The sequence below is a fragment of the Anser brachyrhynchus genome (genome assembly GCF_964034855.1).
Source record: "Anser brachyrhynchus genome assembly, chromosome: 11".
In the NCBI taxonomy this organism is placed as follows: Eukaryota; Metazoa; Chordata; class Aves; order Anseriformes; family Anatidae; genus Anser; species Anser brachyrhynchus.
The window spans coordinates 17,829,868-17,856,307 of record NC_137706.1 but is presented as its reverse complement, the minus strand read 5'-3'; the positions used below and the strand labels follow the sequence as shown (position 1 = coordinate 17,856,307).

The following is a 26,440-nucleotide window of genomic DNA, read 5'->3' as shown; positions in this document are numbered from 1 at the left end:
AGTAATGTCCTTAATCATAATTTTGCCATAAATACAGTCTTTTCACTGAAATGTTGACAAATGAAAAAAAAAAAAAAAGCATAGTCTAAACATGCAAGACAATTCCAATAACTTTCCAGCACTACCAGCTAGAGGAATTTTTATTCTGCCAGAAGTTCCAGCATTGAAAACTGTGTTTTTAGTTAACATTTGTAAAAGCAATCTCCCTTCCTCACCAATACTTAAAAGTTTCCTGGGAAATGAATTTGTTAACATGAAATTGTTACAAATTACTCTGAATGTTTTATTTCAAAAAAGCTGAAACATTCCATTCTGATTTTTATTAAAAAAGAAAAAAAAGAGTGAGTTTGAAGTGACCATTTGGAATGCACTGTTCTGCTAAAATCTCTCTAAAAACATTTCTAAATTTACTGATAACATTTTATTGAAATTGATATGCTCCCATAAGACATGATGATCTAGCAAAATGGCATTCTCTGGGTTAAAAAGCTTTCAGTGAACAATATTCAGCCTATAGGATCATTGGAAGTTACAGTAATTGCCATTATAAAAATCAACATTTGTGGGTCTATGTGCCTGTTTCTCATACAGTAGAAATAGGCCATGGTTACAAGGCTCAGAGTTTTGGCCATTCTGGACTCATATCTGATTTTTTTTTATATCCACAACACATGGATGGTTTAGCAGTGTGCACAGATTCAGCGAAGAAAATGAGTGAATACAAAGATAATGTTTAAAAAAAAAAAAGGCAAAACTCCCCTTGCAAAATCCAGAATGCCTGAAGTATTGCAAAAGTAGCAGAAAAGGAAAAGGAAAAGGAAAAGGAAAAGGAAAAGGAAAGGAAAAGGAAAAGGAAAAGAAAAGGAAAAGGAAAAGGAAAAGGAAAAGGAAAGGAAAAGGAAAAGGAAAAGGAAAAGGAAAAGGAAAAGGAAAAGGAAAAGAAAGAAAAGAAAAGAAAAGAAAAGAGAAGAGAAGAGAAGAGAAGAGAAGAGAAGAGAAGAGAAGAAGAGAAGAGAAGAGAAGAGAAGAGAAGAGAAGAGAAACGAAATGAAACGAAACGAAACGAAAAGAAAGAAAAGAAAAGAAAAGAAAAGAAAAGAGAAAAAAGAAAAAAGAAAAAAGCCCAACCTTTGGCAGTATTGCTACTCTCCATTTTCCCCATGCACAAGTCTAGTCCCATATGCAACTTCTGCCTCCCTTTGGCTGCTGCGTTGCCGTTAATAAGCATGTGCTGTACATTTGGCATGGTTTCTAGCTTCCATTTGCCATTTATTCCTTTTACAACCTCCTTTGTTATAGGTCTAGTATAGCAAACTGCTGCTTTATGGGAATTTGCAGCCCACTTGACATATGGTACAGGATCACTGGCCAAAATGGCGTAATAGTAGACAGTATTTTACAGCCCAAGTTCATTATCTGTCTTGTTCCAGGACTTTCTGTGGTCTGTGCCCAATAGGAGCGTGAACTCCTAATCATATGATAACAAGACTGACTCCTCTGCACATTTGTTGGACGTCTCGATGGCTTCCACTGCTCTTGGAAGCAGTAGTGGACTGTGCTGCCTTCACTCACCACGAGCAGCCATGGCTGAGGTGTGCTAGCCTTTGCTTTGTCTTTCCTTCTTTCTGTTGGTGATGATCCAATGACAATGAACCCATGTTGCTGTGCCTTTTCCCATTCTCTTTACTATTCCCAGTTGTTTGACAGATGAATCAGGTCACAGAAATCTCCACTCCAAATGAGTATATTGGAGTGTCACAATTAGATGATTTGAAATACGGATTTGTCTTGGTGGCCCTACTGCTCTTCTACTTCAACCAGCAACTAGAGGAATTTCTCTCCTTGTAATTGCTGACTTATGAATTGTTGTCTCTCCTGTACCCAGCCTCACACAGTGGCTGTAGTTTCTGAACTGGGGAAATGTTGGCATTTTGTGCAGTCTGTGGGCTAAAGAGCTGCCTTGTTCTGTACCCCTCTAAAGGAACAGGCATAATTAGGCATCAGAAATTTACCAAGTATGCATAAAACTGGTAAAATGAGATGTGATTTTTAACTTTGAGGAGGAAGAAATTTAGGTTAAATACTACAACTTGGTTCTACTTACACTGGAAAGACAGCAAGTTGAACTTTTCAACAATGCTTATTTTCTTCCTGTTCAAATAGGAATGAATATTTTTATCGAAATCGCATAGCTGCACACTGTGTAAAGATTTCTTCAGTGGTTTCTCTCTGGTCTTCTTGCCATGGGTATTGTTGACATCTTTGTTTAGACACTGCTGTGGGCATTCTGCCCCTTGCACTGATTGCCAGGAGAACCACATGTCACTTCTGAATTCAAACATTCCAGTGGAGACATTCATAGGACAAATAATTATTTGCTCAGTTTGATTCAAACCACAAACATCTATCACAAAACTCCTCCCCGTCTTCCAGAGAGGCAGCATGTCTGTCTCACTTCAGCCATGACCCTGGCTAAAGGCTGGCTCTCGGCAATGCACTCCGGTTCCTTTTCAGCTGAGAGCTCCTGCTTACTGAACAAGTCTAGCCCCCAAAATGGATGAGCTGAGAGTAGTCTGATAAGCAAGACTAGCAACAGTTCTGAATAAAAACCAAACCAAAACAAAAAAAGCCTTCTCACCTTCTCAGTAAAAATACCTGGTTATGTAAAGCCAAAGCCAAGTCAAGTAATACAGCCAGGCCCATTGCTGGGATCATGGATACGTTGCATCCCTGGGTTTGTCAATATCCACTGATTCTGGATTACTTCTTCCTTGTACCCCAACTCTTTACAGCTTTTATTCTCTTGCTTTCATTTTCTTTCATTCTGGTTTCTCCCTATTGTTGTCGCTTCTTTGAAAAGATCAATGAACAGGTCTTACAGTCTTGGCGTAAAAAAAGCCACTATTTTCCTTTAAACTTTAAAAGACTTCATTATTATTATTATTTTTCATAAGAGGGATGTTTGTATCTTCCTTCTTGCCTGTAGCCCCCCTGCAGTTAAACTTTCTGATGGTGCTTTGTGTTTAAAAGAAAATTAACAGCAAAGAATACACAATTTGACTTAAAACATATTGATATTACAAAATGAAGAGCCATTTAATGAATTTTTTGTCCCCAGTGAAGAGACAGTGTAAGGAACAGTAGGGGCTGCAAACAAGACTGAAAATGGCATTGTAATAGCAAAATGCATTTGTTTGAACAGTGTCTCCCTTTTCTTTTCTAATGATTTTGCAACATTGCCTCTCCTTTGTTCTCTTCATTAGTTGTCTGTGACCACAAAAGCATTCCAGTAAGAAAGGTAAGAAAAAAACATCCATCCAAATGTTTTTGATATCAGGAAAAACACTTATTAGTACAAGAAAACACTCCAGTTGGGTGGTGTCCCCTCTCGGACACCCACAAAAACCTACAAAAGCAAAATCCCAAATGACCAAAAATCTCCACCAAGCTCTTTGCTTTGCAAAATTTTGCTTCCTGCCTATGAGAAAGCAGGGCCTGGAGGAGGGGAGGTTGTTGACAGAGAAGATACCATTAATATTTCTGGAATTGCAAGAGCATCTGATATGACTGTTATTATTATAACAGCACTTACAAGCACTGTTGAACGTTAGGGATTGAAATACTGGTAGCCGTGTTTGAAGCTTTATTTATTAATGCCTCTAAAATGCTTTGAGATCATCAATTATAGGATTTTTACAGAGAAAACTTTTATATTGCCTGCAGCCATGCTGGCCTCAATCCTCAGCTGAAAGCTAAAACAGCATGCTATGATAAAAACTGTCATAGAGTCCTGTAATGTAAGTTAATGTGAAATAACCACAGACCCCTCTAAATTTCATTGTTTGTGGCTACTTTCACCCACTGGCTGGAGTTCACAAGGGTACATTGCATCAGGGTCAATCACAGCATCTCTTTAGCCTTTGTGGCCTATCGGGTCTGTGTAGCTGGGGCATGCCAGCAGTAGACAGGAGACTTCATTGGCTAAGTTATCTGAAGGCTGGCATTTAGAACAACTCCAGAGCACTCAGGATGCCCACATGATTTTGCTGCTCTGTCCCTATGCCAGCTGTGTTGCAAGGATGTTCCCAGCTTGTACCAATACAACAGCATATTGTACCATTCCCTTCTGTCCATAACCTTTATTTGTTGGAACAGGACCTCATGGTTGTGCTGGAGATGACATAATCTGGTTTGGAAGAGGCAGCTATAAAAATCACAGTTCTTGAACCAGTTGTTAAAAATAATAGCGCTTTTTAATAGGTCTGCTCTCAGATGTTACCCTGGAGCCTTTCAAGATCTGTCCTTGGCTTGGTGAGTGGCTGTTCCTTCCTCCTTTTGCCCTTACGTCAAGCTGAGACCTGGAAGTGCCCAACCCTTGCTGGCAGTGCACATTAGCTGAAAGCTGTGCTTGCTTCCACCACCTCAGCTGTTCTCTCTTCTCTGATACAATCAGTATTTCTTTGGCAGCACAAACTTAGCTGGATTTTTTTCATTATTATACTCATATGGCAACACCAAAAGTCATTAATATGTGAGATATTCTATAGAGAAGTTTTGGCAAATCCAAACCTGACACGTATTTAACAGCAAATCATTTCAGAAGTAGTTGAACATTTTAAAAATAACCATTTATGCTGCCTTTTCTTTTTCTACTTGCAAAGCCAAACTACCTTCATTTGCCAAGAGTTCAATTCTCCAAACACAGTGTAAGGAGAATGTGTTTCAGAAATCTCAGAAAAAAAATGCCTCCTTTAGTTAGCCATTAAATATATATAAATTGGAAGATAAAGTATCTCAGTGCCAGACATAGAGATGACAGACTTGCCAGAATTAGAAGAAAGCTCCAGGACTGCAGGAGCATGGGACGGATTCTTGGTACTGGCAGCAGAAGACATCACTTGGCTTTTCTGGGAGAAGGGTAGAAGCACCTTCATTCTGTGCTTGTTTTATGTTGTATGTTGCTGATTTCCATAGCCCATGGTGGGGATTTTCTGCTGTACTCATAGAAGGAACATCATGAAATATTCACCATCTGTGTCTGGATGCGCATGTACTGTCCTCCAATTTGAAATGTTCAATCATTTCAAGGGAGATTTATTGACCTTAATGTAGGGAACAGCAAGCAATTCAGTCAACATTCTCCAAAAAGGGGGAGCCATCTTCAATACAAGTCTAGTGGTGATAGAAACGTACTCCTGCCATTTCTGCATCAGCTCCTCCAGGCACATCAGACTAGATATCCACATTAACAGGAAGATCCAGGTGTCTTTTTATGGGAGGATGGAGGGAAAAGCTCCACAAGCAGGTTGAAAAATTTTCTTAGTTATGTTTTTTTTTTTTTAGTCCTTTTCCTGAATTATTTGAATTATATCCTGAGTTGTATTATATTAACAAAGGCTTGAAACAACACCCTAACAACACAAAAAAGATTATTAGTGACTGCACTAATAAGATAGATGACATCATGAAATAAGGACTGATTATCTCATAGTTTTCCAGGTTTTACAAGCCTCCTCAATTTATCAGATTATTATTATTCTCTACCTTTTAAACGTTTTAGCTGAATTTTTGAAAGAGAAAATCTTGAATTCTAATAAAGTATGCACTAAATGAAAGCCTTTTGCAATGATCAACAAGATATTTAGATCCTGGTTTACACCGGGATATTTTATAGTTGATTGATAAATGACAAATTGCTGTTTAGGTATGTAGTAATTAATGGTAAATAACATATTTACCATTGACACACACAGCAAATGAACAGAAACCATATTTACTCCCCATCTACAATACTTCATATCTACTTAAACTAATACTTTTCCTGTAATAAATAATCATCACAAGACCATAAATCAGCATTAAATGGAAGCACTGTTTCAGAAAGTCAAACGCTACATTATATGCTAGAACAAAGATCTTCAGCTTTTCTTAATAATGTCTTGTTATTAGATTTCTTTAGTACCATTCACAGTCCTGATTTTTCCTTAGCTAAAAGCATTTAACACCAAGCATAACCACACAGGATTTACCTTCTAATGAAAACATCAGACACCTAAGTCTCAGCTACATAAATGGGTGCCTTGCCTGAAATTTGCACCAAATGTTAGCCTCTCTCACACAGTCAGTATGTTTTTTATGTATTGAAGACTGGTCTTAGACTGGACACAGCCCTACTCAGGTTCTGTTGTATGGGGTATTTTTCACTAATATGCTGCTGAAGAGGACCAGCATTAAACCTTTACACCAGTGCAGCTGTTCTAGGTAGTTACTGGTTTTATAAACCTGCAGCATGGTTGAGGATGGCAGGATCCATTTGCACATTCTCACTTTGCCTAGCATACCTCATACAGTGATGTCTGTGCTTTACATCAAAACAGAATCAGGACAGGGCCATATGTGTTTGATAGTAAACTGCAAAATTCTGCAGTGGCTCAGCGGAAGGAATGAAGAGGTCCATCACGACTCTGCAGAGGTTTTTAGCTGGGGAGGGAAGTTTGGGTTTTTAATGGCCTTCAGAAATACAACAAGCTGGAGATAAAACTAAAATGCGCTGCCACCCAGTGCTCCAGGGCTGTCTCTGACTGATCCAAGAGCTTTTGTTTACGACACGGAGACCAATTGATTTACATTATTTTGCTTTCAACAAGCCTCTCATGAAGAAGACAGTGACATGCTAAAGTGCCAAAGAAGAAGGAAGGCACACTGATGAAAAAAAGACACTGCAGCCATTAGCATCGATCAGCCATTGATCAGTGTATAAGTAAGCAAAGAGGTACAGGATGATTATTGTGTATAAAGAAACCTGATTTAATCTCATTCAGAAGGTGTATTTTCTGTGAAGAGGCACTTTGGTCGGGAGGCACAAACTTCATTAGCACAAAACCAAGAGTCATGTGAAGAGGTTTGCCTTGGAAGTTATGGAGGCCCATCCTTTCGCAGACAAGAGGATACAAAAATATTTTTAGATGATACGTTTGTCAACCGGGAGCTTTATGTCAAAGATTCCATGCAGGACCTCACCTGTGTCCTTTGCTTAATTAGATGGTGGGTTTTGGTTTTTTGTTTGTTTGTTTGTTTGTTTTTTCTTTTAGGACTAGCTTAAAACTGCACTATCACATCACTACATGAATATGATTAATTTGGGAGAACAAGCAGGGGGATGTGGACAGCTGAGAAAGAATTTGGTTTTCTGAGATGCTCGAGATGCTGCATGTATATTGAATAACAAACATTTTGTTTATTTAGTAATGCTGATTTTGTTATGAGCAGGTTCTTCAAACTTAGGCAAACCTGAAAGAGCATTCTCTTAAGTGAAAAAAACCACCCAACCGTCAACTTGACAGAGGCATGAGTTAACTCCTATTACACTTAGTCTGAGCTAAAACGACATCACTTTTCACTCTCACCCTGAGACCTAATGAGCTTCAGCACTTGAGACGTGAAAGACCAATAACTTAATCCACTGTTTGAAGCAATCCCTATTTTTAAAGCAGTGCTGTATTTGATTAAGCCACTGTAAAGCTCAGCAGAGCTGTGTCAAGTTAAATTATATTCTTTAAAGTAAAAATGCCATTTTACATGAAACATAAAACTTCAGTCTTATTGCATTTTTATAAGAAAACCAAGTACTATTTATTTACAGCCAGACAGCCCCCATTAATAGCAATCTATAGCTGGCAGACATTACAGGACTGGATGTGTTTTAAAGTACTAAAATATTATCATGCAGATTTATAGATTAAAAATATTGAACTATGTTTTCAAAGGTACTTACAGATCCCCTAATTCAAAGGCAGAAGATACCCTTGTGATAATCACTGAGTGATTATGCAAGTCCCAATATGATATAAACATTGTTGCTTTATCAACCAAACTTCTAATCTCACCCAAAATGTCCTTGCTAGCTCAACAAAGTATGTTTCCCACGATCCTACATTGACTGGCATTTGTAACGTTGCCCTTCTTAAGCCTGTTACCTGGGTCACTCCGTTTGCACTCTCTAAGTATTGGCACAATATTAGATTTCTTCTAGTCCTCTGGAAACTTACCAGTGTTCAAGGCATTAAAAATCAACACTAAATGCCCGGACAGTTCCTTGGCCACCTCTAGTTGCAGATGCAGGTTGTTCATATTCAATGTTTTTAAAATTATCAACTGTGTCATTTTGGAAAAGAAACTAACACAGCAGCATCATAATAATATATGACTATGTAGCTTGGCTTTTCCTCATATACAGAACAGAAATGTTTCTTGTGCACTTCTGCTTTTTCTGCTTTGTTATTAAATATTCTACCATATCCACCCAGGAATAGACCAGCACATTGTTCAGGTTGTTTCACTACCTTGACTATAAATTCTCTTTGTGTACTTGAGTTCTCATCATTTTTCTATTCTTTCTAGCATCTGCACAATGTGGTGTTATAAATGTGCATTTTCTCCATTTCTTATATAATAGTGATAATAAATACTCATTTCCCTTCCAAGCTGGGCTGTTCAACAAGTTTTGCCTTTCTTCTTGAACATTATATTGTAGTTTTTGAGGGATAAAGAAAAATTCTGAGACTGGCTGTAGTGGGGCCAGCACACCATTCCCACTAAACTGCAAAGCTTATGAGGATAAGATGATCCATTTAGCTTTGCCAACAGACACCAAGCCTGTTCTTGTTCTATCCAAGATCCTCTAGACATTAACCTGTCATTGCAAAGTTATTCAATAGTGATACTCCATATAGAGCAACATCAACTTGAGATACTCAAAACTCATTTCGTTTGTGACCTGAATCGTATGTGCATTGCTATCTACAACAGTAAAGATTAAAAAATATTAGACAACAGACAAGAAAATTACCAACGATGACACTTAGTCTGTACCTAATTCTTTCGTTACAAGAAAAAATCAGCACCACCAGGACTTTCATGATTAACTTCCAAACTTAGAAATAAGATATAGCATCAGTCACGTCTGTGAGATGTACATCTCTCTGATGAATTTATAAAAAATGTATGCGACACACTGGAATGGATGTGTCTTTGGCATTGGGATCTCAATAGCTCAATATGTTCTTGCAATATCAGCAGTATTTCAAATGTGCAGATGTTCTAGCAGGATAAACAGGATACTACATACCAAAGGCTATTTTTAGTCAAACTTCTTCAGATTTGGAGGTCTTCAGGTCCTCAAAATATCCTGCCATTTTCTTTGGTTATTTAAACTGAGCTTCAGCCTGATATTAGTTGCTCAGAATTGCAGATATTGGCCAAAAAATCGCAAACCTCAGCAACAACCAACCTCAAACTATCTCCTAAATGTATATCCCACTTGCTCTGTTTAACTGGGGAAGCACCTGATTTTGTCAGCAGGCTGTACTGGTGAGAGGAACAAAGGTGAACCGAAGCACTGTCAAATTGTTGTCCCCTCACTTGTTACTACAGAGAGAATGATTGCCTTGCGCTATCACATTTGGGAAGACAGCAGTAAATTTTATAAAGGTAATCCCACTAGTAATTTCCCCTGTACTTTATTAATTGACCATACATGTGGTGTGAAATTCAGCCATTAAACTGAGTGCTTGCTGGCTGAAGCAGTGCAGACCATTTACCAGAATGCCTTGGGAAGCTAAACAAACTTTCTTTCCATGCTGTGCTCATGGGAACACGAAGTTTTCTCTCACAGAGGTTAAAATGTTTGAAAAGTGGAGCCCTATATAAAATTCTGTTTGTGCAGCTGAAGTTCTGACGCTGTTTACCTGAAATGTTTCTATAATTCCTAAACTTTTGAGTTTCAGGTTGGTGATTTGCGAGTAGCAGATTGCACTCTCCTGAACTAAATCTAACAAGCGCCACAAAGTGAAAATAAACTGGAGAGACTTGAAATAAAAATCACTTCAAGAAATCTAAGCACGGTGGGTTTTTTCTGTGTTGCTTTTTTTTTTTTTTTTCCCTCCCACTTTAAGCCAACTAAACTCCCAACACATTCTGATCATCTCGCCACAGTGTGTCTGTGCTGGTGACAACTGATTCATGTGTACATTTACATATCCCCTCAGTGCCAGCAGCAGAATACAAAATGGGTCCTCCTGCTCTGGCAGATGACACAGCGCTGGCAAATCAGGAGGAGCTGTCAAAAACAGCTGTCCATTAAAAGAGTTTGCTGAAACAACTAAGAGCTGTTTGAAAATGCTAGGTGGTAGAATTTAATTGGAGTAGCAACTGTTCAAAATTAAGATTAAAAAGGACCAGTCGGTACGTGTGGGTTTCAGGTTTAGGGGGTGTTTTTATATATGGATATTTACATTTGGGATATGAACAATTAAGTCTGCTGATTTCTTCTGCCTCTTTCTGCGTATGCTCATGCTCCATCCCTTGGGTCAGAAAGTTCAGGCATGTCCATAACCGATCTGTTGTGCTTTAAGCACAGCAAGTATCCACACTGGTACCCAGGCAGTTTTATTTTAGAGATACAGGGAAAAATGTGAAATTTCTGTTCTTTAAAAGCAGCCTGCCTGTGTGGGTGCAAACGCTATTATGCTGCACTGCTCGTACATTATTAGCTGCCCATGTGGACAGGGGACGTGGCTGGTTTTCTGCAGTGGGAACAAGATGCAGGCACAGACGGCCCAAACGTAGCTTCTAGCGAGTGTGTTTGATTACACCATGCACCCTATTTAAAGACCGCATTTGTCTCAGCACATAAAATTGCATGCACGTAAATGAAAGGCTTTATGAAGTTTTCCCCATAGTATGAATATAGTCTTGGGAAAAGAGACCAGTGTAACAGTCCAGGAAATTTCATTTTTCTCTAGGATCTTGATACGAATGAGCTGGAGGCAATGCTAAATCCTGGTCTGGCTTAGGTGGTGTCTGAACTAGAAACTTGACTATGGAATAAATGTAACAGAATTGAAGCACAGGCAAGCAAAACTGTTTGGCAAAAAAAATAGAGATCCTGCATATTCTCTCTAGCTTAGCTGAATATTTTGTTCACCAAAAACAGTTGAAAAAATACTGAAATGAAGTCAGTGTGTTTCATTTTGATAGTGTCAAAACAAAATTATTTTAATTTTGCAACTTAAAAGGTTTTACATTTCAAAAAAAAAATTTTTTTTCTTCTTCAGAGAAAAATATCCAAAATCCCAGGAAAAAGTGTTTTTTTGAGCACAAATAAGTGTTTCTTTTTTGGATATTTTTTTCCCTTCAGTAGGCTGTAGCACAGGCAGGCAGAAGATCTGCATTTAGTTCTTTGTTTTGCCATGGAGTTCTCATCACAGTGCCTCGGGCACTGACTCTACTTATGTGCTTTAGCTCAACGCATCTGTAAGTGCGTGTCTAAAATGTTTCTAGTACTTTGATTACTTAGTACTTACTCTTTTACTGATAGAAGTAAAAATCTCCTGGTTGTTTCCTTTTTGAAAGCAAACACCATGGGGCACTAACTTTGTCCTCTCCATTGCAAGTTGATGGACTTGGTCTCAGGCAGTGAATCTAGAGAGACAATCAATAGGTAGTAATTACATAGCCTAGATTTCTCCCTACTTGAAATACATCTTAAGTACTTGAAATACATCTCAAACAATTTCAGAATGGCCATGAACATTTTGCAATAGTATTTTGTAAGTTTTAGTGCCCCTGAACTTTTTCCTTGGTTATAACTTTTTAATATGTTGGCCCCCAGATTGGGTTTGTTTGCTTTAAATAAAATCTGCTTGAAAATGTAAAACAAACAAAAATAAGGCTGCAACAAATGAGGAAGCATGCAAGCACTAAAATTAAATTTCCCATTCTGAAAGAAAAAATAGAAGTTGAAAAGGCATTAGGCTCAGCTTCCCAGCGGAAACCTTACAGTAATGCCTCTGACTGCAAGTATATAGCTCAGTGTATGCAATACATTGCAACTAGAAGTAGCAGTGACAGCTGGTGGGTTAGTAAACAGATTTCATTTCAGTTTTTGTCTGAAAATTATACAAATTTTTCTTTAATATGATTCTTCACTACATCTTCTGTTTCCATTCAACGATGAGGCCATTTCCAATTTGTATCCAAGCTCTGCTAAATATTTTATTGGACTTAACACACATAAATGAAACAAACAAAATTCATTCTGAAACACTTGAGTGAAGTTTGTAGTCTATTGGAATGATTAAAAAATAATAGAGTTTAGGAGATGGTAGGAATAAAGGGAAAGCTTTTTAACAGTCTCATACACACACACACACACCATTAAAACCTGATGCATCCTTTTAGGATGTTTTACTTGAACAGAGATATATTTTTTCTTTATTCCTTTCTCAAATTTCCTTCATGAAATTCCTCAAATTCTCCCCCTTTTCTTCCCTAAACTGCATCAAAAGCCTCTGAACTGATGTAGGTTTGAGGAAAAAAAAAACTTATGCAAAAAAGCAGAAGAAAGGAAATCTATAGTGATCCAAAAAATATTATCTAATGACACAAAAACACAATGGTCTCTATATTTATTTGCATAGCTATGTTTTAAGAATTGTTGGTCTAGAAATTACTCTAACCAAGTCCAGTGAGAGCAGATGGAAAAGGGAATTTAAAGGAGATAAAGAATGTACAAGTTAACTGTGATTTTCGTCCATAGGGAGCTTTAATATTAACACCTAGTAAGCACGAAGCAAACTCATTACTGGATGCCCTCTTTTATACATGTTTCAAGATTGCGTTGTTCAATGCAAAGAAGAGAGTGCTGTATCACTGCAGTGGAAACTCTCAGCCTTCCTTGAAACGATACTAAAACCTCTGCACACCAGGCCACTGAAAAGCTGTTTGAACTAAGCAAAGCTGCCATGATGTTATCCGCAGGGCAAAATCCAAAAGCAATCTCTGGGTCCAGCCACATACAAAGGGGTCAACTGCATAGGCAACACTGATCTCAGCCAGAGCTAAGGCAGCTCTAAATAGAAATGTAAATTGAGAAACAAAAAAGGGGAATATGAAGAAATGAGGGACCATTCTTAAATCAAAAGCTATGGCAGGTCACACTGCTCACTCATCTGTGTGTGCACTTCGTGATTCTCATTCAGTTCTTCTGGATTCTCAAACAAAGTGCGGAGTCCTAAAAATATTTGGAACTATTACAAAGCATAAATTATAAATGTGTCGAGAAAATGGAAAAAGGTGTCTTGGGCCTACTTAGAGCACAAAATGATCTCAACCATTATTCAACAATGATATGAAGATCTTTTATTTCATTTCTTCTTAACAGTTCCCTGTGTTTGCTATCATTTCTTGCCCAGCACCGTGTCAATAATTACTAAATTAGCAGGACGCCTGTACAATTTCAGCTCAAGTGTTATTACTGACAAGTCAAACAAAGAAAGCTGATCGAAAAGATGGGACTCCATCTCCTTATTTAAATGGACCGTGTTCACAGAAGAAGATTGAAACTCCTTTTTCTTCAAAGGAAGAAGGGAAGGGTATAGTTTACATTTTGTGCTGCTCAAGGACAGAGAGTCAGAGGAAATGCCTTTTTAATGTAAACCTCTTTTCATTTCCAAGGGACAAAAATGAAGGTTATTTAAAAGAATCATGCTTGGTGGAAGAAGTAATTATGTATTTTTTTTTCAAATCTCAGAGGAATAATGCTTTTATATTTCCCTGAGATGACCCAATTCGCTTGTGATGTGCTCCCTTAAATGTAAGTGTGCTGACTTCTTTGAACCTCATTGTTTTTAGTGTCTAAAGAAGCTCCTCTTATACCACATTGTTGATTGATTTCGGCTCTGTACCAGTGCCCAAATATCCATAAAGCTATTGCTGGTTTACACAACCCACAAGTGAAAATGGTGTGTAATCTCTACTCCCAGATATCTCTGAAATGCTTACATGTAATGCCATGTTCAAATTAATTCTTGGAAAAGTATTGCTCCATTATACAGCATCTAAATTTGTAACTCATTTGGGCTGGAGAAATCGACAGTCTTGAAAACACTAACAGATTTCCAAAATCATGCAGACCCTTCTTAATATTTATTTGATGTTATCTCTCAGGTCAATTTTGGTGGAATAAATGTGAGCACCTATTGGTCTGCCTAAATACGTGAAATACAATGCAGTCCTGTAACATTCCTCAGAGATATAATGTCTATACTCACTGTTTCATTTATCTGTGTTTTTTTTTAAATACAAATCACCTACTTTGACACTGTTGAAAGTAGGATAGGTTTTTAAGCAGCAACTATGAAAGTGTGGGGGAAAAAACAAACAAAAAATCTACAATCACTTAATATAGTACAGCAGAAATGGAGACAAATTCCATCAGTCTTAGTCATCTAACTATTACTATGTGCTACTCCCCTAAATCTGGAATTTATTTAGTTGTTGTCACTTGTCATGTAAACAAGCCAACAGGGACTATTTAAATCTATAAAATTAGACACTAGGTTTTAGGCCCTTCCATGTTTTTTTGATTAGTCCTAGGAAAGATCCTAATCACTCACTGGCTCTCTGGGCACTGCCTTAATGTAAACAAATAAACAATGATAAAGTTAACTACAACATCTTACTGACATTTTTTAAACCTTAAAAACTTTTTTATTGCAATTTTTTTGGCAAAAGTTCTGAGTTGAGTTCTCACTAGCTCCAAAGCAAGTGACTTCTGTTCCCAAAGAGATGATTCCAATTAGTAATTTCACTTGTATTACAACCTATTCTATTTCTTAATTCATAATCAGAGGAATAACTTGTTCAATGTCTGTCATCTGCTACTTGCAAACCTACAATATCACAGGCTAGGGTACAATTATAAAAATGAAACCATTTTCTCGGCTAGAACTATTTAAAAGTCATATTTTTCTGTTTAATCTGTCTGAAACTTACTTCTTTTTGTTAGATAGACTGTTCTCAAAGCTTTAATTTTCATGATGAGATTGAATAGAGAAGACTTTTTTTTTCTTCCCAAAACACAAGTGTTTCAAAAAAAATGTGAGCAACAGAAAGCAAAGAAACAGATTTTTACACAGATTTTTGGAAATGAATAGTGGTATTGCAGTAGACTTCACTTCAAAAAAGCACCAGTCCTTTTTAATGCTCAAGGTATTTTTGAGGCTAGCTGCAAAGTGACCTAGCAAAAATGCTAATGACTTATTCAATTATTTTCCTTTTATTCAAAATTATCTGGAATTCCCTTAGGAATGCCATATCAAAATTAATTATTATCTTTCAGTTTCTGAAGATGCCACAGGAAATGTAGAATGAAATAACAAAAGAAAAAATAGATCCTGAATCAGACAAATTTTGAATTTTGACTTTATCACAAAGGGATATTCTGTGAAAATGACAGAAAGCAGACATTTGAAAATACTTCTTGCAGTACTCAGAAATTAATCAGTGATGCTCTAGGCCACAAGGTATCTACCAAGGACAGAAGTTTAGCAAGAGACAAAAAAATGACTAAATACATATTCTAAGAGTTTGCTTCAATTACAGAAAATTAAATACTTTAAGTGGTTCTTAATCTCCACAGAAAACGGAAAAAATTTTCCTTTGAAATGAAATGAGTAGATTATGCTATATAGGCATAATCCAGGCATACTAGAGAGTTTCTTGCACCCTCTTGTAAAGCATCTAGTTCTGCTAGATTCAATCTATGGAAGTAAGTGGAACTGCTCTGATCCTCCACCAGTGCTTTCAATCCTACCCAAACAGGGCCATATCTGGGGTAACATGCAGCTACATCTCAGTAATGAGTAACAACATTACAAAAGGAGAGATGAAATACATGTTCCATTGGTACTGTTTGAAAATATTGGCAGAAAAGGTATAGCTATCCAAACCGGATTTAGAAGTGAAGAATTAATACCCACATACGGAAAAAAAAAGTTATCTAGACAGTTTTGCATGAGATTCATGTAAAATCATTCTAGGCAGTGAGAAAAATAGATGTCTGCTTAACCATCTGTATTATTATTCCAGGAGAAATGTTCTCCTTATTCATACATTCCCAGTCCATGCAGGAAGGAAACGATGATTGCTCATTCTAGGATGGATTTTCTTTCAAGCAGAATTGTGATGGTGTTTACTTTGGCAGGGAATAAATTTAGTGCTAGTTAAAACCTTTTTTGTTGACTTTTACACTCATTACATGCTGTTGCAGCAAATCTTGAAAATTATTAATAGTAATCCAAATAGCCAAATGTTTTTTAAAATCACTGTTTGTTGCCTTTGAATCAAGTAATCAGATCTTCCTATTTAGAGAACTGCAATACTGAAGAAAAGTATGGTATTCTGAGGAACTAGTTCATTACAGTATATTTTGCAATATTAATACTGCATAAGGAAGCTGAGAGTCTGGTATAAAGGTTTAAAGAAACTTGAAGGATTTCATAGTTTATCTCTAAATTATTATTTTTTATCAGCAAGATTCCTAAGGGAATGTTCATAACTTCAAAGACATCACAGCAACAGTGCAATGACAACAATTACTTCCAACATGCAATCTGTTTGGCCAAGATTTATCTCCCCTGTATGAGGCAGCTAACTCAAGTACCTACCGTAAAAGCTTTGTTACCCTACAAGTAACTAAATAGGTGTTGGAGGGAAACAGGAATCTCATAAGGACAATTCAGATCACAGACAGACTAAATTGCCTCCTTAAGGTGCCTCTCTCACTCCATTGACTACGTGGAGAGCCACAGGAGAGTGTATCCTTAAGTACCTTACTTAAGTGCCTAAAGTTAGGTCAAATAAACCTGGGTCTTGTGTGTGAAAATATTTTTTATATATACAGGCCTGACTCACGTTTACATATTGGCCTCAAGGCACTGTACAATAGACAAGCATCTTACATGGTTTCAACATGCACTCTCAGTACCTTGGCCCATTATTACATATATTTTCTTCCCATTATAAGTAGAGTGAAAAAAAGACAGTTTAATGAAAATGGCAGTTTGCTCAACAGTATTTAATTCAAGACAATCAGCTTGGTGTATATTTAGGGGGATTCTCCAGAGTGCTCAGTGTGTGTCTAATTCTGCTCCTGCTGAAATAATGTTATATCTAGAGTAGGTCTACCACAATGCCACGTTAAATTCTCAGTAAGTACAATTCCATGGTGACTATTAAACAGGTGACCTTAGTAAGTGATCAGATGTTTCTGTTTGGCCTTCCTTCAACATCTATGAAATTCTATAGTAAACATACATGCACACATAGAAATGCATGCAAGCATGCATAAAGATTATTGCCTTAGTGAATTTTAGACACAAGGTAATTTCTTCTGACAATGATAACCCACAGGAGGTAATTGAATCTTTTAAGCATCCCCTCATGGAGCTCTCTTGTAAACACCATCCCCAAGGAGAAAGCGTTGTATCACACTAGACTTTACAGGAATGAGATCACTGACAGTTTTCAGAGCAGGCACAGGTCTCCACAGCTGGTGTTCTCCTGATTCCAGCATCCACACAGCTGTGCATCCAAATTTCTGCCACCCCTGAAAGTCTCCAGCCATGAAGAGTAGACTCCTGTGTTTAATATTCTGGCTTTCTCCTTCAAAATAACTCACAGCTTCCTGCCTTTCCGTAGGAAAATGATGATTTAATTGCAAGACCCTAACTTAGAACTAGTTTTTCGGAAGGACGTAAATAGTGCATAAGGAAAAACCAAACCCAACGCCATGGTCTCAGTGCCTGGTGTTATCTGGAATGAAGTCCTCATATGTGCTCCAGGTCCAGCAATGCAAAGTCGGACTTATAATGGAAGGAGTCTTTAACAAAAGCAATTTTGCAGGATCATCTTCGAGCAATAAGAACAATGTTACGGCTGTCTGGGGGCTGGTGCATCTTCTATGAAATTACTCTTTGGAATGGGTGTGGTTCTGGTAATTTTGTAAAAAGATGATTGCTCATTTGAAAGGGACTGCAGACTGGGACCTTCAGCTCGTGATCTGACATGGCTTCCAGAAGCCATGCCACGTGACACCTGCTGAGGTCCTGGCACACCAAATTTTAAATGGATTTACAAGTTTCTCTCCCCAATACCAAATGCTATGATGTCTACATCAAACAGTCAATTATGTGTGGGCTGCTTCTAAACAAAAGTTTTCCTAATTGTTTCAGATACACCATCTGTTTCTGATCAAAACCATGGTGAAACAGCAAACCCTTATAAACATCATCCTAGATTTCTCTTTTGAATGAAATACGCTTAGTACTGAGGGGTATAATTTCAAAGATCTCCGAGCTGCTGTTGTTATCCAAATGTATGTGAAGCTCATGGGCCTTCCTAGTTGAGAGATCTCAAGGGAACGGCTTTCATGCTAGTTTTTTGTTTGTTTGTTTGTTTGTTTGTTTTTTTTCACCTATGGGGAAGAAACCTTAAAGATACCCTTTGCCAGCTGCTTTTTGTTGTTGTTGTTTCATTTCTAGAGAAAGTTAAGTAGAAGTGGCTATGGATTTCTTTATTATTTTCATATAAAAACAATCTCAAGATTGGTGGTTACATAGATGTCAATAAATATTTCAGCTGAAATCCTTAGAGTGCTTTTTCTTTTTCTAAGGGCATCTCTTCCCTTCTAGATACAAGTTTTGTCTTTAACTTCAGGATATTTCTCAATATACTGACCACAATAGTGTTTACATTCCCCAAGCAGGGCTCCCTGCTTAGCCCATTCTTCTACTCAGAAATATACTTCAGTGTAGCTGGCATGAGACAAAAAAGAAAACTTCCCTTGGACCAACACCAACACATTTCAACAAAGCTTCTGATCAAAGTGCAAAGAAAGAAATGAAAAACAAGAAAGGCAACAGTTGCAACAGCTCAACAGCTATTGTGGAATTTTTTTAGGGAACCAGAAACCATCCTTAAAGAATCTATATGGTGGCTTTAAAGTCCGAGCAGCATTTCAACAAAATACCAAGTACAAAACTTTCATCAAGGAAGTTTAACCATTTCTGTCAGTTTAGGGGTCAAAGAGGCAAGATGACAGTACAACCCAGTGGGAAAAGGCTTCCTCTGTTGGAGGTGAAGAGCAGGTGAAAACGAGGAATGCATCTAGTTCCAGAAGTCTGGGTACCATGAGTACAGTCCAGCAGCGTGGGTTTGTTTTATACAAAATATGTGACTGTCAGTATGACAATACAGGCAAAAGCTCTCTCCTGGTTATTCTTATAAGGATGAATTGATCATAGCTGAATAACTCCCAATGTAATAATGGGGAATCTGTCCCATTATATATTTCAACCTGAACTTAATGGATGGAAAGAAAATCCTTGGAATGGTAATAATGAAAGAATAAAGAAAAAACAATACGACTATGGCTTAAAAACACCAACACTGATCACAAGCCTGGTAATGAAACAGTGTTTACTGGCCATGATATTTTTATTTTCACTTAATCCCAAAGATTTCCTGTGTGTAATTGCTTTGGAAGTTACAGCTCTAAGGCACGACACATTTTTGTGACGGTAACATCAACGTGTAGAGAGAAACATTAGCGCTCAGTGTCAAGCACACTTGAGTTTTTCAATACATTTGGAGGAAGATACTCATAAAGGCTCATCACAATGGCATGGAGGACTAATATTCCAGACAATTAGGCTTTCTGCTTCAAATGGGACAATTCAAATGCGGATGTCTTTAAAGCACATTTTCATCCCCTTTATGGCTCACAGGAGGAAAAGAGATGCCTTTTTTGTTTATAAAATGTAGGGCTGAAAACTGTCTGAACAGATGCTGGAGACCATAATGTCTCAGTTTCACTGTTGCAGAAACCACCACTTGGTCATCTCATACCCCTTTCTCACTAAATCTCATATAAATATGATTATGACTTAAATTGTTATGGTTTGTAGAGGGTTATTGGGGTGTAGAAAACATAAAGCTGGAATCAGCCATCTAAAAATCTTCCCTTTCCCTTCATGACATTTTCTTTAAAACTTACAAAATCTATGCTTGCTAAATAAAAGTGAAGGTCTTTGCCACCTGAATCTAAATTGAATATAATTGGGTACTTGTATGTCAAAGCACTCAGAGACATAAATCCAAGTACCAGCACATCAATAGGAAGGCAATTGGGTCACAAGATAACCTATAGTATATATGATATATCTTCTTAAGGCTGTTCTCAGAATCCAAGGAATTCTTTTGTTAGACACTGAGTGGATGTCTCTTATTAAGGGGGTGTTTATAATGGTGGACAATGCAATTCAGATATAGAGCCTACAGTAGTCTTCCATCAAAGGTAGAGAGACACCTAATAGCCTAAAATAAATCCCTGCAATACTTCAATAGCAGAACATTTGAGCAATTTTTAAACATAGTCGCGGGTATCAGAAATGTATCTGAAACTAATGGAGAGCACAAAGGTAAAGGAGACCTTGAAACGATCAAAACCCACTTGTCAATGTAATTATGCAGACAATTTCTAACATTTACTTTTCATGCCTAAACTAGTTAAGAAGCCTCAGCCAACACAAGAAGGATCCCTGGCCTAGTGATATGGACAGAGGATTTCATGTTCCAACAAGGGATATAAAAGTGAAATGCTAATTGCATGGAGGAAGTCTTACAAAATAGTCCTATAAAAGAAGAGAAGTCAAGACTAAAATTAAGTGACGAAATTCTAAACAGGATAAAGTCTTCTAATTTTACCTTGTTCCTAATTTAACAAGCTCCAAGTTTAATCACAGCTAGAAGGGCCAGTGCTTACAGTAAAACACATCAAATCCATAATCATTTAGCTGAAAATGGGGTTATGATGACAGGGCAGCAGAGTCATCGCTACTGCTGGCTACTAAGTAGATCAGCGCAGCCAAGTACCTGACAAGCTGAAATGTACACGTTTTTTGATACGGTGACTTGATTTAGCACAACCATACACACAATCGGACAAACATAATTCTGCTTTATGGCACTCCTTACTGCAGCATATGCACAGACTTCCCTCCCTTCCCACCAAGCTATATAGATTTTCTAAATGCATGCAAATGTACCCAAGATGGCTCATTTTGTTATCAATTCCCCAAGTGCTAGCATTCTAATCATTAACTAATTGTCTCTGTGCTCTATTGACAACTTGGCCACCTTCTTGCTAATTTTTGCTGACATGATGGAGGCCCTGAAGAACTGGGTTAACCTTTCAATGTCCATTGAAGATCCACAGGTCTGATGACGATTGATTGACCTGGCCTCTATGTTAGATAAAACCTCATCAGCTTTCCGAGCGATTTGTGTAATGAGGCGTCAGTAACTGACAACAGGTAAGTGAACTTAGAAGTCCCTTTCTCTATTGCTTTGCTAAAATGAGTAGAAAATGCATGTATCTATGATGGGTGCAAACTTGTAAGAGTTAACATAAAACATGGATACATGCGTGTGCATTGTAGTATCGTGTATTTCGTTCCTACAGATATACATAAAAACACAGGTATAATGTTCATAAAATATATGATGCTTGGGGTTCTCTTCCTGCATATATGTGATGTGTGTAATTTATATATGCATGTGTATATAAATATAATACATACATACTGTATTATATTGTACTGGTTTGTTATAGAGGCATATGCTCTATCCCGTGTTCTCATAAAATCTTCTGCATGGTTTATGCAGAAGTCTATATAGTATGCATCAGTCTGGGTTATGATAACACAAAGCTACAAAATGTCTTCTGTTTTCAAATGCTTATTGCATGTTCAAGCAGTAAATTGGAGCTGGATATCCAGATTCTTGGCTGCCCACCTAGCCCTGACTCTATTAAGAACAAGAATTAAATGCTCTCAGATGAGCACAGGATAGTTGCCTAGCTATATTTTTTTACAGGTAATTTGCACAGCTCTACATGTGTTTTCTCAGTGGTGCTACATGGATTATGGAAAGTGCCACATTGTCATCTCTATGTGAGTCAGCTCTGCTGTTCCCCTTTCAAGTCATTTCTATGTGTTTCCAAACATATATTAAAAGCACAATTCACATTTTTGCTATCAAGACATATTCCAAATCATTGAAGCTGTTCTAAAAATAGAAAGGGAACAACTGAATTTGCTGTACCATAAACGTTTATGGTTGTCTTCTTTTAATTTTACATTAAACAGCTATAAAACTACCCACATAGGACAACATTACAAGATGAAATAAGAGCAAATACTATTAACAATGAGTGTTTCTCTAGATGACTCATCATAGCCAGGTGGAGAACATGAAATGTTCTATCTGTGCAGACAGGCACAAAGATATATACACCAAAAGCACACAGAGAAATGCTCAAATGAAATGCAAACATAGTATGTCCATTCAAAATGACGTGATCAAATTGAAAATAAAAAAAAAGTTCCCAGAATTCTGGATTTTGTATCCTAGTTCATCTGTACAGAAACAGAAAAATCCCTTGTCTTCCTTCTTTCCCTCAGTGTCCCTACACTTTTTTCATTCCTTCCAATTTTTTTTTGTGCCAAAAAATACTTGCGGTTTCCAGATAACTCTGTGTTGCTGTCCATGTGGCCATCAGTGCTTTTCATCTGATGACACACAAAACTGGCAGCTCTTGTCATAATAAAGCCAATATAATATCATACATGTATGTAAATTGTTATTTGATTATTTTTTGGAAAATTGTTTGTATCTCGAAAGTTTTCAAGAGTCCATATACTTTATCTTCATCCATTATGTGGATTTGGCACCGTATCGCTTTTAATAAAGTTCAGTTAATTCCAATGATCATTACATAAATAGACTTTCATAGAAAATAAGACATTTCTGTAGAAATGAAGACTCTCTATATATTGTATTCAGAAAGAAGAAAATGGAATCTCATTTGCATGTATGTTGTTTAAACTACCTTTTTTATACATGTTTTATTTATCCTCTAGAATTTTGGAACAAGGGTCTGAGCTGTGTCATGATGAAATATGCCTACTGGAATGAGCCTGTTTTTAATTGAAATTTATAAGACTTATCTGCATTTTTTAAAACATCCGTTTAAAAATATTTAAAATAAACAAACAACCTACTATTGTCCAACAATACTTCATATAATAAACAAAATATTAAATACTTTAGAAATATTACCTAATATGAAACTGCATTAGTTGAAATTAAATATAATGCATAAAATCCTGGCACAACTGAAAACAATGGCAAAACTCACTGAATTCAGTGGGCAAAGGATTTTTTTAAAATTTCTTGTGTACCACAACAGCTTGTTAAATTCATCTCCTGATTTTATTGGAGTAAACTACCAATTTCTTCATCTGAACTTTTTACAGGCTGTCCCTTGAAAAACAAGAACTTTATCAAACATGAAAATGAAGATACACCGACCTTTCTACTAGCCGCTATCAAAAGATTACGAATGTCCCCAACCCTCATAAAATGTGTCTTCCTCCCTACGATGTTATGCATAGTTTTGTTTGTGATACAGCTGGTTTTTTTTCCCTTATTTTAATTAAGCAGGCATTGTTGTTCTTCAGGGGCATGCATGTTCAAAATTCTTGTCAAGAATTCAAACAGAGCATCAGGTGAATCCTGCAAAATGACTTGGCACAGACCTTCCCTGCACCTCTACTTTGTCCTGTTCACTTTGATGAAGCCAAACATGAGGTCTAACCTTCCCAGAGGCAGAGACCTTTAGATAGCACAGTTCCTAAATATGACTAGAGACCAGTGCAGTCCAGGAGAAAAGCTGTCTGCATTTGATTCTAGAAGAAAGTTGGATTTGGGAGAAGATCATGCAGACAGGCATTTTTTATTTGGGTTGACAGCAAAATCACTTTCCACAGTGAGTTATCGCCTCTCTTGGGCTGCAAAACCCATTCTTCATAATTGTCCTGCACATCAGAGGACTAACACAGCATAGGTACCTTTGTATGTTCCTTATCATTTTTGAGAAGTCTATCAAATTTAGTTAAAATAAGGCAGCCAGGGATCCCAAATAAAAATACAGGAAATACTGTATAATTCAACAAAATAACACGTTTTTAAAAAGGTGAAAAGTATCTTGAATCCTAGGAAATGAATCTATAGGAGAAACACAAAATGAATAACCTAAGTTGACAGGAATTTCCTTTTTTCCTTAAGATACTTTTTACTTTTTGTTTTAGCATTGCTATATAGAAAAAAGTTTCTCTACTTTCAGTTTGGTGATTGGATGTAAATTATTAAACCTCATAATAATCTTTGTACTTAATTACGCTTATCTGTCTATATCAAAAAAATTACATCAATGTGGAAGAAACAGATTGAAATTATTCTTACATATATATGTATGCACATACATATTTTATACACATATATAATCCCTGCAAAAAATCTTGGCAATAAAAAAAGTATATATAATGGTAACTCCTACCGATTGTTTAAAAATTTAAGTGTTAATATAGTGAAGTTTTAAACTGCAAATAATTCTTATTGAGTGCTATTTGCTGTATGTATGAGAGAGGTCTAGAATGCAATAACAATAAAAATATTCTATTTACATTTGTATTAAAACTATTGGAAATAGAAGATTACCAGCTAAGTAAAAACAGAAACATGAGGTCTTGATTGAATATATTACATTTAAAGTACTGATTTTATTGATAAAATATGTTGCATCTCCTATATTAGATGGTATGCAATAAAGAAAAATCTAAACCGTGTGATGATGTTTATGTTAACAACCAATAGTGAAGAAGGACAGTTATCAGTGTACTGACTAAGAATTCATCAATTTTATCTAACCGCCTATATTTTAAAAATAAATGCAACAGCAAAATTTTGTGAGAACGCACGAGCATTGTTGATAGTTGAAGAGACAGAGACTTCATATAGATACAGAATATATGGGTAACATTTTCAAGAGCACTTAAATGATTTAGGAGTTTGAGTCTGACTGACTTTCAAAGAAAACCTTTTAAGTAGTTTTTGTAGCACGGATCTGCTCCAGAGCACAGATAACAATGGAAAGTCAATGGAAAGATTCACACTTCGTTCAGCTACCTTAGATCTATACCTTGTTAAGATACATTTGATGCATTCCTGCAGCTTTTCAGCTGCAGTGATGAAGTTGTTGTGACTCTTTGGGGTAGGCACGGGTCTGGTGAGAGAATTCATCAAGTGGACTGTATCTTTGGCTAATATTAGCAGTAGCTTTGTGTACGTAATATTGTGTTCAGTGCTATATTTCCTTTGCAAACATCTGCACTTTTTCTCTGTTAGGTCCACCCTGGAATGATTCACCTTGATGAAATCCCAGACAGTAGTGCAAAGGCAGTCTACGAGCTACTTGGATGGTACAACAAAGGGCCCATGTTTCTTATTTTACCTAAATCGGTTAACACAAATCTTAGTTTTAGGTTGAAAGAACAATGAATCATGCAGCAAACGCTGGGTGAAGACCATTTGTGGTTATGTTTCCACATTAAAACAAGGTAGGTGTGAAAATTGCACAGAACTAGCAGGATCGATGCTCACAGGAACACTCCTTCCTCTCTGCTGGTTCCTATTACCATAGGCAAAGCAGAAATCTGGCATCTATTACTAACGACAATAAGTAAACCTGGTGCTTAATCAATCTAATAAAGAATGTTGTTGCCTTGGGCAATTGCTTATGTATGTTGCCTACCCACAGGACCACCAAGCTGAGCATCAGCAGAATTCCATCTTCGGCTCAACCCACATGTGCTCATGTTTTCCTCTTTCTAATGTAATTATTTTAAGATATTCACAACATTATTAGTTTTCCTTATAAAGGGTGTTTTGGTGGTTACAGTTTTCTTAAGGTGATCTCTTTAAACCTCTTTCATTATCTCATGACCTATATTCTTGAGCACTTGGTCTGAACACAAATATAGCAGTACAAAAATAACTTCTCTGTACAGCGAAAGTAGCAGCACGGGCTGTTTCAGATGCACAGCTGGGAAAAGAACTGTGTCCTATGTCTAACATAAATGACTTAGGCATCAGACTAGAAAGACATCCAGCTCCTCTACTGTTGTACTTTTTCTAAATATTCATGAAAGTACATCACGCCCTCTTACTTCTTCTGCTCTACCCCGGCGTTGACCAGGGATTCTTGTCCAAAACCCAAGAGCTCCACATGAAAACAGTTTTGTCAAATGTGATGTTAGCTTCGCTAACAGGTAGTGCCTGGGCTGTTTTCAGTGATGAGTGTTTTCTCAGAAATTCACAGCTGGCTCTTCTGCAATTCCCAGTCCCCCACCCAGAGCTTCAGTTCTGTGTTCTCTTGCTTGATGCCTTCTTGACTGAATATAATGGCTGGAGCTCAGTAACAACAGCCTCCCTAAGTTCATTTTTATCCTAAGCTTCCTGTCTAGATTTCCTCAAGTCCAGAAAGCTGAGGGGGCATCCCTCTAATGATCACTGTTGAAGGGAGACAAGGCCCTCAGACCTCTCAGATAGCCTGTTAGAGGCATAAATTGCTCCTGAAACCCTTATACCAAAGTTTCACAGTTAGGGGACCCCTTACAAAGGGAAGCGCACATGAGGA

At 37.1% G+C, this 26,440-nt stretch overlaps 1 long non-coding RNA gene across 9 annotated transcripts in view; it reads right to left on the bottom strand.

The window, feature by feature from the left end:
* Window positions 1-26,440, bottom strand: part of LOC308200849 — a 550,918-nt gene that overhangs the window by 139,470 nt on the left and 385,008 nt on the right. For 5 of the 9 annotated variants that reach the window (XR_013955866.1, XR_013955867.1, XR_013955869.1 and 2 more), the window contains one exon: window positions 11,364-11,481. The exons of the other annotated variants lie outside the window; for them this stretch is intronic. This is a non-coding gene — a long non-coding RNA (uncharacterized lncRNA). The remainder of the gene's footprint in view (window positions 1-11,363; window positions 11,482-26,440) is intronic. 9 annotated transcript variants of the gene reach the window in all.